Consider the following 14615-nt stretch of genomic DNA (forward strand, 5'->3'; position numbering starts at 1 on the left):
GCCTCTATCCTTTATGTATTTTTTGATGGAATCAATTTTGAGGTCCCTGAGGATGTCATTTGTCCTAATGTGCTTTGAAAAGACTTCTCCGAGTCTGACTTTATGCAATTTCTAGCTGGCGAATAGAAGTATTTTAAGCTTTACTAAACGCTGCACAACCATATGTCGTATATGAAACCCTATTTAATAATTCGCTTAATATGCACTTAAGTCATTTGTTACTTTTGTTTGCTAAAACTTTTTGCACATGAAACTTTTTATTCGTTGGTTTCTACTCGTTATTTCAAGGTTCGCCGGTTTTAAAAAAAATATTATATAAATTTTTTATTATTTTTATTGTGTTTCTCTTATATATTTTGCTAAAATTACTTTGTAACTTTGCTTCAATTAAATTTGATTCCCGTCTGTGAGCAACTCGTTGGAGAACGAGGCTTTTATTGAGCCTCATTTGCAGCAATCAAGTGTAGCGGTCGTTTAAAAGGCAATTCAAGTCAAAATTAATTATATAAAAAATATAAAATACTAACGACAGCTTAAAAAAAGTATAGCAACTAAAACTAAGATATAAACAAATAAATTATACATTCGATTTTCAACAAAAATATTATAATAATTGCAATTTTAAAATTCACATTCGATGAGGTAGAAAAAAAATTGTTGCTGCAAGTATTTGAAAAAAAAATCAAACAAGCAAAAATACATTATTTAATTAAGCTTTTAAACAATTAAGATATTTGTTCGGTGTTCGGAGCTCATTTGAATTTCACTTTTAAGACGCAATATACTCAACATTAGAATGAGTCATAAAAATTTATTAAAAATATCGACCATCGGAAGCGCGAAGCGAAATATTGTCTTATATGAGTAGAAGTATCTATAGTAAAAATTTTCATATGAGTGTCAAAAGCAGCTGCCGACAAATTTGTAGTGTAAATACTGCAGTTAAAGAGGTGAAAGTATTGTGTGTAGGTGTCATTTCCAAAAATGAACGATTCCAATTCATAGCTGAAGTTTTTCAATATTTATTCAAAAATAATAAAAGCAATGAAATTCATTTATGTCTGTTTTATATATCAATTTGTGTGTAGGCAATATGAAGTATAAAACCATTTGGCTTAATAGGATTATGATTAATAAAGAAAATATTTAAAATATTCCCTTAATGACAAAAAAAATATCTTTGGTTTTAATGCATTTTGTAGATACTCTTGTGTATAATTAAATTTCCTTAAAGTTTATACTGTGAATAATCAAAGGAATTTTTAATACCGCATAAAATGTGGTGTATGTGACTTCCGTGGAATATTTAAAATGAAACATATTCTTTTGAAACAGTGGAATTTTTTTAATATGATTTGAAATCAATTTAAAATAATCTAATTTTTCCATATACTATTTTTTTTATGCATATATATATATATGACATAAACACAGCAAGTGAATTTGTTAATAAAATTTTCACAGCAAATTTAGCAAAACACCAGAAAAATATGCAAACATAAATGTCAAGTACGGCTTTGGGTACGCTGACTCTGAACTTCAAATTTGGCAGGGCACGAGTTCGATACCAGGTACTTGCAGTCTCAAAAAATTATTAACGAATAATTAAATACAAGAATTATTTCTAAGACCATTGATGATGAGTATTTGGCAATACTCGAAACAACTGTATGGTCAGCCAAAAATTCAGTTAATTAAAATATTATAAAAATGAACTTTTGTTATTGTAGTTCACTACTGTTCGCAAAACCTCTTTATGCATATATAAGTATAATAAAAAAATTGTTTAATAAAAAAATTGTAAACAACATATTGCGCAATTAAAAAATATTAAACTATAATCTGAGTTAATCTAATATCTATTTTTTGCTACTGAAACGTTGCCTACTACAGCGTCTAGTTTATAACTATTAGTCGATTTGGTATCGAATCGTTTATTTGTGCAATTAAAAACACACAAATGTGAGTTAAAATTATTTTTTAATCGGGTTTTCTACTACATATATATATTTTCACGTCATTGTGTAATATACATGATAATGCAATTACAATTAACTTTTATAAATTTGTTGTCATCATTATTTTCATTAATCATCATTATCATTAAATAACTACAACTAAAGTGCTGTGTTAACTTTTGTAACAATATTTTTCCATTTGTGTGGATTCTCTTCAACCATAATCCAATCGATTAGACGCAGTAGTCTTTGATCTATTTGAATACTGTCTAACCTCCCGTTTCTGTCAGGTTATTATATGTGGGTAAGATAAGTCATCATTTTTCAGAGAGTGGTAGGGTTAAGTATATCCACAGTGCTTATTTCAAGTGGCTAGCTATCACTGTGGTCCAGGTATTTTCATCAAAAAATATACAGAGGACACGGTCTTGAACCGTGAAACAAAAGCTAAGTTATTCTCAAGCTGCAAGAGTTTTATATCTGAGCTGAAAATTAATTTAAAATTTATATGAACTTATTTAAGCGTTAAATAATCCATTATATCTAGTACGGTCTGAAATATTTTATAGGGTGCTTGAACCTAAAGCTGCTTTCTGTAAAAGTCACAGTATATATGCATATAATTTCATACATATATTTGTCATTCTATTAGTATTATATTTGTGAATATAAATACATAAAATAGTTTACTTCTGGAAATCAATTCCCATCACTATGTTTATGTCTACATCGCTATAAGCTCACTAACTTAAAATTCTTGAAACGTTTAAATTGGAAATTGGAAATTGAAAACTTTTTTAGGTTGTATATTATAAAAAGAAATATTGATTTTTTTCGGTTATATAAGTAGCTAACTTATTTCCGACAAGTTAAATATATTTTTTAAGTTTTATTGCTTTAGTTATGTTGGTATAAAATTCTAAACAAATGCAAACACCACAGAGCAAATGCACAATGGCTAAAAATCCAGTGCAATAAATGAGGACACTTCTGCAGGAGAATTATGCAACTCATTCTGAATTTTAAACTTGGCCCAAGTATTTGAATTAAATTTAAGTGGAATTTACAGGCAATATGTGTTTGAATAGTATCTGAAAAATGTTTGCTTTAAAATATTTTTAAATAAGATATAAATTCTTTTTAAAGTTTGCGTTAACGTCACTTATTAAAAAAGTTATGCTCTGCGTAGATTGCAGTGATATCTTAAGATTTTCTATTCAATCAGCTTGAGTTCTTCATCTTCCACTGAGCCACCATTGAGTTGTTGTAAGGTTTTACATGTTATTCCCAAATGTCCGCTCTCCTTGGTTTATGCTTTATAATACTATCAAGTACCAGTGCTTCAACAGTGAGAATTGGTTTATAATAGTCAGTAATGCTTTATTATTCTTGCCAATCATAGTTTTTGCCGTACCTTATGAGTATTTTGGACAAACATATTATTAGAGGCCATTTGAATGTCATATAATACCATACTGCGAATTCGTATACCACATCCTCGTAACTTCACAATTTCTATTGTTATGATAGTTGTTGATTTTAGCAGAGACTTAGTTATTCTTCTCTTGAAGTTATAGATTGATGCCATTTTCTTATTACTGTAAGTTGGTCGGGTTACCTCCTAGGGGTAGATTATTTTTAAAAGACCTTGTTCGTCGAAAGTGGTTACTTGGTTTTTTTCCTTATCATGCCTGCAGCTCCTGTATTTCTGGTAGAAAAGAAAACCTAATTCTTGAGCTTTCAGCACTGCCACGAGTTTAGTTGGTTCGATCTTTGTTTTGCTCAATACGATTTTCGTTGTTCATAAATTATTCTAGCTTGTCTATGTGAGTTTGGATTTTTTATAGTCCAGTATAATTTTCCATATATATACTGCTACTCTTTGCAAATGATAATGGTTATATTTTTGAGTGCCATTTAGTGAAATAAATATATCTGCCTATATCTTCCTATATTTGGGTTATTCACTGAACTCAGCTGAGTTTCACAATATTTTCTGAGCTTTGATTTTGCACTATGGGTGCGATTAGAACAGAAGTAAAAAAAGTATTTATAATATTAAAGTTAGTGAATAAAGAAACAGTGTTTTAAGTCCAACTTTCAATAATAAGTATTAAGTAAATATGAATAGTACACTGAATCGAAAATAAAATATTCTAATAATTAAGTTAAGAATTTAGGTTATGTTAGGTTATAACGGTGATCGCTAGTGGATCCACTTAGGTCTATTGGTCCATTGTGTTACCGTATATGTAGGAAAAACTCAGGGTTTAAAACCATCTAGAACCTTTGGCGAAGGCTTAAAATACTATTTAGTGTCAGGTATTGTAATTGATCAAGAATCTCAAGAAAGGGAGCTTCTAAAGTGTTGAGTCGCCGCTGTGCATGAGCTGGGCAAAAACATAATAGATGAGAGGTACTCTCAACGTCTTTCCGGCAGCTGCTACAGGTTTGTTTGACAGGGAGATCTAATCTTCAAGCATGGCATCCTAGTTTACAGTGATCTGTAAGTAAACCTACCAAAAGACCGATATCTCTACAGGGTATCTCAATGAGATGCCTTTGCGTTTTATCGGAACGTGGCCAGATTGCATATAGATGCCTACATATCGTTGAGTCTTCCCATGTTTTATTAAAAATGGTAAGAATACATGACTGCCAGAAAATGTTTGTGAAAAGGTTATGTTTCTATTTCTGGAAGTTAATACTTTTTTTTTAACTTTTATTTGAATTTAAATATAATTATGCATTTCACTCGTCACTATAAATATTAGCTTGAACATATCATGTAACTCTAATAGTTTTTTATTACCACAAATATCGTTAAAGAAAAGCAACTTCTTTTTGCTTTGTCAAATTGCATTTTCTCATTCTAACTACTTATTTCGTATCTTAATCCTGTACTGTACATGCATAATCCGTGTCAAGGATTGAAATATTTTAATCTCTTTTATTATATAACTCACTTTACTAAAACGTTGACATTGTTGGCAACATTTTCTATTGCAATTACAATGAGATATATTGCTGCAATATCGTTATTCCATTACAAATTCGTTTATATTATATATGGAATCTAGTATTATATATTATATATATATATATACATATGGTTTTTGTATGAACAAAAATGAATTTTTAATGTTAAATAGAAGTATATGGGTTTAATTTCTTTTTAAGAAATTTATAAAAAAATCTATATTTATATGATTTTTTTTATTATCGAAAATGGAAATTGTACTAATATTGTCCTTGAATCTTCTACTTTGTCAATTGAGATGCAAGGTTTTTCGATTCGCGTACTAAGTGTACGCCACTAAAATTTTGGTGACCTGCCAAAAATATTAAACAAAATATTTTAAAGCTTTTATGGCGACAGTTTTGTAAACAAACTCTTTTGGGCAAAGCATAAACAATTTATTTAAATGGAAATAAAAAATTGATTTTAAATTTATTATTTACAAACAGATGCTTTATAAGTTTTTATTAGCCTATCAATTAAATTGGTTTTTTTTATTTTTTCTTCTTGATTTGATCTCCGAATGACTTGGTTTCTATTTTATTTATTTAATACTAGCTAAGTATTTGTACCAAAATGTACAAATTACATTACAATTAACATTACAATTGGTATGATTCGGAAGGCATTATTGCATTTCTTCATCATTGGGTGAAGCAGGTAATGAATCCGACATTTGACAAAACTATACATTTGAAAAAAAATATTAAAATTGGTTTTTTGTCCACTAACTGCAATTTTTATGGCACAGTTTCATCAGCTCTTATTAGCTCATCATTGATGATGTCATTCTGATCCTACAAAAATAAAAGATTACTTTAGAATCATGAATATTTCGCTCAAGCAACAATTTAGCTGGGTGATCCGATTTTACCTAGAATATTTGGTATAAAGAATTGTAATACTAGCTTGGTGGACCTTAGCAATCGAAAAGGAAAAGGAAAAGGAAAGGAAGATTAGTCTTATCTAGTTTTCTCTCTAGTCCTTTACAAAAAGTGCGAATAATGCTTTTATAACTTGGTTACTTCACCGAAGACACTGTTTTTCTCTATCTAGGAAGTCAGAGAAAAATGTTATCCGATTTTCTCGTCGATAGACGCCTTTTTCGATGAAGGCGTCTTCCACCCTGAGATCATGACAAAGGCAATGGAGTCTTTGAATGTTGTGTTGTTTGAGCAATGTCAATGACAAGCGAAAGTATCTGTAGGTCTTGGATTTTTTAAATGCGATAATTTTCGCCAACTTGTAGATAATTGGTTTTGTGAACAGATTTTCTCTAGAAGATTGCAATTGCTATCTATATTATCAACATTCTGTAATTATGCTCATACTTTTATGCCCCATAGAAGCGGTAGTATCATAAACGACTTAGGGAAAATAAGTTTCGTTAGTTAAGGGAGAGAGAGAGAGAGTTCCAGCTGATACTGGTAGGAATAATTCTACTATATGTTCGATTGCATATTTGGTGTTCTATATCTATAAGATCTTTCATGCTCACGATAACGAAGCCTGATTTGATGAAAGTAAATTTTTTGCGCCATATAGAAGCACAGAAGCATAGGATGCGCTGTGAGCGAGTTCTTGTGATTTTCATGTTGACATCGTAGTAATTGTTTATGATCTCTTCCAAGATTGGGAAGGGATCATAAACAATTGCCAAACCGGCTAAGTCACTGATAGTGCCAATGTCGTGCTAATGGTCGCATAATTCGTGTTATTTCCAGATGTGGCGTGGTACTGATAGCCTGTAAATAGTTTATGAAAGATCTTACAAAGAACTTTTCTCTCAAATGCCCGTAACACCTGCTTTATCATAGATAAAGCAGAAGCATAGAGTAAATGAGCGATACGTAGAGTAAAAATTTTATCGACCGAGAGAGACATCTAAACCTTATTGCCTACTGAGACTATATTAGCACATATTGGCAATGTACTAATATAGTCTGATTCTGAACGTTGTTGTTGTTTCATAAACAAAGTTATTCGCGGTCAAGTCCGTTTAATAAAGATAACAGATAATTTTCATTGATACTATATGTAAGCTAAGTAGCTGTTTTAAATCGAAAATTTTTATTTTATTTCATTACATCAAGTGTAGCAGAACATACATCAAACTTATCTCAATATGAAACTACATGTTTTAAAGATAAATGCATTAAAATGTTTGATTTAAATATTTTTCGTTTTTCGAGTTCAATTAAATTCTGTTACGGAGTTGATCATTTCATCGACTATATTTATACGCATCCTTTTGTGTTAAGTCCTTTACATAAACATGTGTACACATACGGACATTGTATTTTTGCACATACTGGTAAAATGTATTTGAGCTGTGCTCTTGAGCCAATTCACAAAAGCATTTTTACTGAAAATTCCATTAGTGTTGATGACTGAAAAATGTTGCAATAATGCTGATAAGCCAATATTGAGTGAAAAGCAGTCTTCATGTATATGACAAAGCAATATTCTTTGCAATCCTTTGTGCCCTCGTTTTTTACCCGACAATTTTTTAGTATTTTTTCCTTTCATTGCATAAATGTATGTTTCTTTTATTTTCCTTTATAATTGGGTAAAGCTTAGTTGACAGTTGAGCTCTGAAAACCTTGTGCTTCAGCGAAATGACATTTGCAAAATTGCCGGGTAACAGGATAGCTGGGATGTGCCCAAAGCAGCTGTCAACTGCAGCAAATTAAGATACGCTATTTATCTTTCAACTTTACGAGCTACATATGCACTCATATCATGGCATAATAATTTTTTATTACCATACCTACTCGCGAAGCAATTTAAAATAGGCTTCAATTTCAAATTGGCCTCACCGATTGAGCTCGCATAAAATTTTTAAAGGGCCTTTAACTTTAACTAAAAAAATGAAATGAAATTATGCACATACATTTATGAGTACGTATGTATATTATATACTTAGTATATAGTATATATGTATAGAGTTTAGTCTATAGAATCACGTGTGAATATTGTTTAAATAGAGTGGTTCCATTCTACAGCTAATATTGCATTAGCAGTGTATCTTTCTCACATGTGGGAGCTTACATGGCTTCGCTTTCTGATTGCTTTAATTACCAGCATAGAGATTGCACATCCTTTTGTTTCCACATATAGTAAAGTTTCGAAACATAAAGGATGCATGTTGGATAATACATGCTGCAATGGATACTTCATTCCCAGGCGTTATTTTAACTTAAATTTTTAATTTCGTTTACATTTGGTGATTCAATTTCAGTGCATAAAAGCCTGCCTGCCAGTTTGCCTGATACATGAAAGAAAATTAATGTTAATTAAGTTGTGAATTTTGCTGGTGTGCAAATTTGCTGTCTGCGCAAAGAAAGATAATTAGTTTTTATTGCTTTTAGTAAATTTCAGGAATTTTGAAAGCTTTTGCTAAGTAAAGGACATGCAGCAAACAGGAGACTCTATTTTATTAAAAATTTAATGAAACTTCCTTTATGCTTTGACAGATACTTTTAGCATTATTTATTAATACCATATAAAAGATTAAATAGGATAAAAGGAAAGTGATATTTTGAAGCTCAAACTACTGTCAAAAAAGAATTATTTAAGAACAGATTTTTACAAAAGTTGAATTTAAGCTGTAGTATTAACAGATTGACTATTTATATTGTTTTGGATCTGACATATAATTTTTACTGCTTTCGAAAGTAGTAGCTTTTATAAAGTAAAAGTCAAGCTAAAGTTCAAACCATGTTCTATTGAGCCAATATAAAAGCGATTCACACTGAAGTAATGCGAAAATTTTTCCGGGGATAATAAATCTTTCAGAAGAAAGGATAAAACGTCCGTATACTATATAGTAATATGTTAGGAAATCGGATACACTATCGATAGTTGGTTCCCAAACTTTTTTTCGACTGAGGACCACTATGATATTTATGTTTTTGTTAGAGACCATAAAGTTTAACATTGAGCATTACAATAGCTTCTGAGAAGTTCTAAAAAATGATCGGGTGTTACCGATATGTATCGAAATTGCTCAAGTATGTTCTTAATAATATAAAAAAACCAACTGAATACTATAATTATTATAGTTTTCGATTACTTTACTTTTGGTAAGTCCTCACTCTATATATTATATATATATTTAATTGCAAGCGACTAGTATCTGCATATAGATACTTCATGAACCCCAAAAGCAGAATCTTAAACAGATTCGGGTCGAAGATATGATTACTGAAAAATAGTTCTATTTAAAGATCTTGACAACTTATTCCAAAAGAACTGTATAGCTGAAAAAGTATAAAGTCAAATTCTAATACCGTACTTTGAGTTTTGTATCAAAAATTATTTAAGATCAACTACTAAAGCTTGGATTTGGAAAAAAGATGCCAAAGAACAATAGAAGTCTCAAGCAATATTTTGTGATGACTGTGATTATTGATTATCTGTAAATCAGTTACTTTGTTTGATGTATAATGGGTATAACTTATTTAAAATCTTATTATCTGAACTTTGTTAAATTATCATTTCATCTGATTTATTGCTTGTATTAAAGAAGTTCTGCTGATGTATAACAAGGATAATTTAACACAAATTTATTGAACGGAATTATATTCAACTATAATGTTATCTGATTAGTTATTTCCATTAAATCTAAATTACTATTATTGTGTCTTGTGTATTTAATAATGAATGGTTTTCTTATATATTTTCTTTTTAAAGTAAATTAATCTAATTTTTTACCACTATATATATATGTGATGTATATATGTGTAAATATTAAAAACTTTAATTATTTATTAATAAAATACTATAATGATTTTCGAAATTGTTGCTTATAAATTTGTTGCTTTTCTTTTCATTCACAGATTACTTTTAAAAACAACAAAAAGACATATATAAAGTAAGTTTAATTATTTATTTTTTTAAACTAATTTAATTGAAATTATTTATTTATTATTTTTAATATATTTATAATAAAATATTCCATGTTATAATAATATTTTTTCTACATTGAATAACTTAAAATAATTTTATATAAAGTAAGTTTATTTATTTCTTTAATACAAATTAAATTGAATTTATTTATTTATAATGTATTTATAATGAACAATATTTTTTATAACAATGTTAAATAACTTAAAATAATTTTATTTAAAATTATTTTTTTTAATACTAATTGAATTGAATTTATTTATTTATAATATATATAAAATGAATTGTTTTTGATTCTAACAATATTTTTTTTATATTAAATATCTTTAAATAATTTTAAAGCCTTTGCTGCACAATGCAATGTGCAGTTGACCTCTTGGCAATCTATAAATTCTGCTGGCATTACTTTCGGTGCTCTTAATTGGCACGGACGGAATCGTTAAGTGGAATTAAATGAAATCACAAAATGTTCAAATGGGTAAGGATCTTCCGTTAATGAATGTATAAGCTTAATCGCTTAACAGAGACGTACTCACAACTATTTCTGGTTATCTCTTTACGACTACTATTTACAAGCTCGTCTGTCTGTTGTCTGCCTACGTGTCTGCATTTTTAATTCCGAACTATTCGAGCTGTGAATGCCAAGGGCAGTGGCATTAAATATTCCTATGCGGTATGCAGTAAATTATGCTGCTGATACAATTTACAATTTACTGCATTGTTCTCATGTTGTGATTCTGCATTTATTCATGTGACACAAACGCTTTTGTCTACTTTAATTTTTTGTTTTTTTTTTTAAACTAAATTTAAAGTTTAAATACAATTGATTCAAACTAAGTTACCTTAAACTGTAGAAGTAGAGTACAGTAACTTTAACAGCGATTTAACAGTCAAGTTAACAGACTTGAACATATCTAACTAACAGTGTCTTAAACAATGCTGTTAAATTTTGTTTTAAAATAAATTGAACTGAACTTTTACTTGATTTTTAACCAAAATCCTTCAATTATTTTATAAAATAATGGTTGAATTTTTTTTCTATAAATTATAAAGCAATAACAATTCACTTATTGCTCTTAATATATAAAACATAAATAATATTCAAATTACTTAGTCATTTATATCAATGAAAATAAAGTTTTCGAGTGCTCATTTATTATAATAATGCCATTAAATTCCTTTTATGATTCCCCCCAGAAATTTCTTCTTTCTTAATTTTATTTCCTAAAGTCAATGAACTTTTTGCTTAAAGACATAAATTAAATTTTGCGAAATAAGAAAACAGAAGTTGAACTTCCCACGAGAAAATTAGTCCTAAATTGCCAAGGGAGTTAAATAAAAAGGATATATTATGCTAATTGTTGGAGTACAAAAGTTCGTTAGCTTTTCGTATTGTTTGTAATATTGAACATTTGCCAAAAAACTGAAGTTGTTAGAAAAACTTTTGGTTTACAGCCGAGCTCAACAAGGAATAATAGTTTTTGTGGGATTTTTCGTACAAAAATAAAAAAAAAATTTAGCAATTGTTGCAAAAATAAAATAATGACTAATTTGTTTATGTGAGAATAACTTTAATTTTTTCTATTTTATGTTAAAGAATTGAAAATGTTATTTTGTACAAAAATATTTACAATATGGACGATAGAACAAAGAGGTTGACTTATCGTAATCCTGATGATGACACTCAAGAAGAGTCGAAATATAGGCAAGAAGGGACCTACAGTTAGATTAAAAATATATAAAAAAACATTTTATTAAACAGGTCGACAAACAATAATAAATTTTTGTGGACTTTGTGTAGTAAAAAATATTTTGCTCCAAATTTAAAATATTAAATCATAAGCATTTGGCCAGGAAAACTGTACTCTGTCGAACATTGCCACCGACGCAGTTTTTGGTCAAAAATAAAACTACACAATTTAATTTGTTACAAATTTTGCAACAAAAACCAAAAAAAAAAAAAAAAGAAATATTAACAAAATTTACTGCTGCGTCCATGTGCAGTTGTTTTGGTTTTGGTAATTTTTAAAATATTGTACCAGACCTACTTGTACTTGTACGGCTTCCCCAATACAAAGCCAATGAATTAAATCGAGCCAACGCTCGATTGTTTATGCATGTATTTAGCAAGAACTAACAAAAAATTGTGGTTTTCAATTTTGAATTAAGTTGTACTAAGTCCCTTTAAGTACCCACAATTTCATGTTTGATTTTTTTCTATCTGAAAATTTAAAAATTGTTTAAATGTTGTTACTTCGAATGCTTACAGATATTTGCTATTCACACATGTGAGAAAACTATATGAACGTTGTTCATAGTACTTTGCAGTGTACGTAGTACTTTTGTTTTGAAGTTTGTTTTAATTCTTTCCTATGTGAGTTTCACCAAAACATACCAGTAATTTTTGAACAAAAAAAAAACATACTCCACATAAACTAACAAACTATCCGACAGATAGACATGTTTACTGATGAGCTGCCAAAAAGGATTTACTTCATTTATTCATTTGTACTCATGTTGTTTATGTCGGAGTTGTGAGTTTCGTTTGCTTGGTTGGTTTTAAGCAAAATTTCATATGTCATACAGGGTGATATTGTTAGATACAGTGTTTATATGTTCACAATAATTAGCTTGAGAGATATTAAAACAACAAATCTCCTTATTGAAATCTTATGGAGATTGTATAAAAAGTTTAGAAAATTTTATAAATGGATACGTTATTCTAAGAGCCATGTTATGTAGAGTGCCATGGTCTCATCATGATCAAAATTTTGGTTATTTTCAATGCAAATTATTAAATTGAGAGTGAGAAAAAAAAATAATATATGATCATGAGCAAAATGGTTGTTATTTTCAATACCAATTATTAAATTGAAAGTGAGAGAAAAAAAATAATGTATCGGATAGCCTCATCCCGAGAGGCGAAGCTATCGGTGTTTCGTGTACTTAGGCAAACCAGTGTTTTTCAGTAAAATATATCAACACATTTGTCTTTTAAAAGTAAAGTGTTACAATTACTGTAACACTTCACATAGCATGTATTTTCGTCAAAGCTCAAAAGAAACAATTTTCACGAGACCATGACATTCTACATAACATGACTCTAAGAAATCTGTAACAAGTCGGAGTAATATAAAACTCTTAAATAATTTGTTCTAGAGTTTTTAGAAAAATATATTAGCATGTGAAATTTCAAAATCAATCATATATATGACTGTATATATATATGTGAAATCTTTATGTAAAATACAATCTTGCTATATATCACAGTAGTAATTGTCACAATAATTAATTTGAGAGTTTTAAAGAAAATATATAGAGTTCTCATAGCGTTTCAATCGAGTTTAAAGAATTCTATAAAAAGATAGGCTTTACTACGAAATATTTAGCTAGTTAGATTAATATAAAAAATCTCTTGACTTATTAGTGCAGGACTTTTTAGAAAAACATATTTGCATATGAAGTTCAATAATCAGTCATATATATTAAAAAAAACAATTTTGCTGTTATACATTAAATTTTCCTACTAAATTGAAAAAATATTAATTAAGAAGAAGAAGTAAGCTTATAAGCACTTTAATTCAATTGCAGCTAGCATTAAACTAATCTTATATATAAATAAAAATAAAATAACTTAACTAAAATAATAAAGGACCAAATTTTTATTTATCACAATCAAAAAAGTGAAACAAAAATACGAAAAGTGCCATTTAACTGCAATAAAAAGACAAAATAATAATAAAAAAATAATAATATTATACATTCGGTACAAATTTCTCCAGGAAAAGGCTCTGTAAATGTTTTCATTGTTATAAAGCAGATAAACTATGAATACACAAGCTATAAAACATCAATTACAATAAGTATTAATCAGTCAAATATCAATGTCGACTTCAAATCAAAACAGAATAAAAGTTCGATGTGCCTATATAATTTGACTTATTAATTATTGTCTTTCTTTGGAAATAATCATCGTTCTTTTATATGGAGAGTAATGCATCAAAGGTTGCCTTTATGTATTTATAATGAAAGTTAAAAAGAAACTCAAGTTACTAAACATCATAAAAGGTTTTAATGGGAGATAAATGTGGTCAGGTCAAGTGAATTTCTATTATTTTATAAAAACAAAATGGAACTCATATAAATCTCAATTCTTTTAGAGCGAGAAAATAATATCTATTTATGTAGATATAAGTAGTTGTTCATCTCATTAGAAGACGTGTTTGATTTAGACCCTTTATGTGGTTCCATGGTGTTATCAAAAAAAATAAAAGAGAACTCATATAAGTCGCAATTCTTTTAGAGTGAGAAAGTTATATTTACTTTGATTTAAGTTATTCTTCATCTTATAAAAAAACGTGCACAATTTAGTCCTTATATGTGGTTCCATGGTATTACTCACAAAATCCAAACAAAACTCATATAAGTCGCAATTCTTTCAGAGTGAGATAATAATATCTATTTATATTTATATAGATTTATATTTATATATATTTATATTTATATATATTTATATTTATAAGTAGTTAGTCGTCTTATATAGAAGACCCGCCCTATTTAGACCCTGTTAACTGTTACCACAGTTGAGCAGATGCCAGCTGTTTAAAGGGACAAAGGTTGAAATAAAATTTCCTTTGAATATTCAGACTATATGATTAGACAAAAGAAATCTTAGCTATTTTACGAATTTAATGTTGGTGGTAGTAGTAATGGCATTGTACTCTTCTAGC

General features: G+C 28.6%; 1 protein-coding gene across 1 annotated transcript in view; it reads left to right on the forward strand.

The window, feature by feature from the left end:
- The window catches only part of LOC119671074 (loricrin), a gene marked incomplete in the record, with an annotated part of 302007 nt that overhangs the window by 14666 nt on the left and 272726 nt on the right, over positions 1-14615 (forward strand). Inside the window, 1 exon segment of the mRNA XM_038081576.1 lies at positions 9819-9853.

This window comes from Teleopsis dalmanni, chromosome 1 (assembly GCF_002237135.1).
Source record: "Teleopsis dalmanni isolate 2A chromosome 1, ASM223713v2, whole genome shotgun sequence".
Lineage (NCBI taxonomy): Eukaryota > Metazoa > Arthropoda > Insecta > Diptera > Diopsidae > Teleopsis > Teleopsis dalmanni.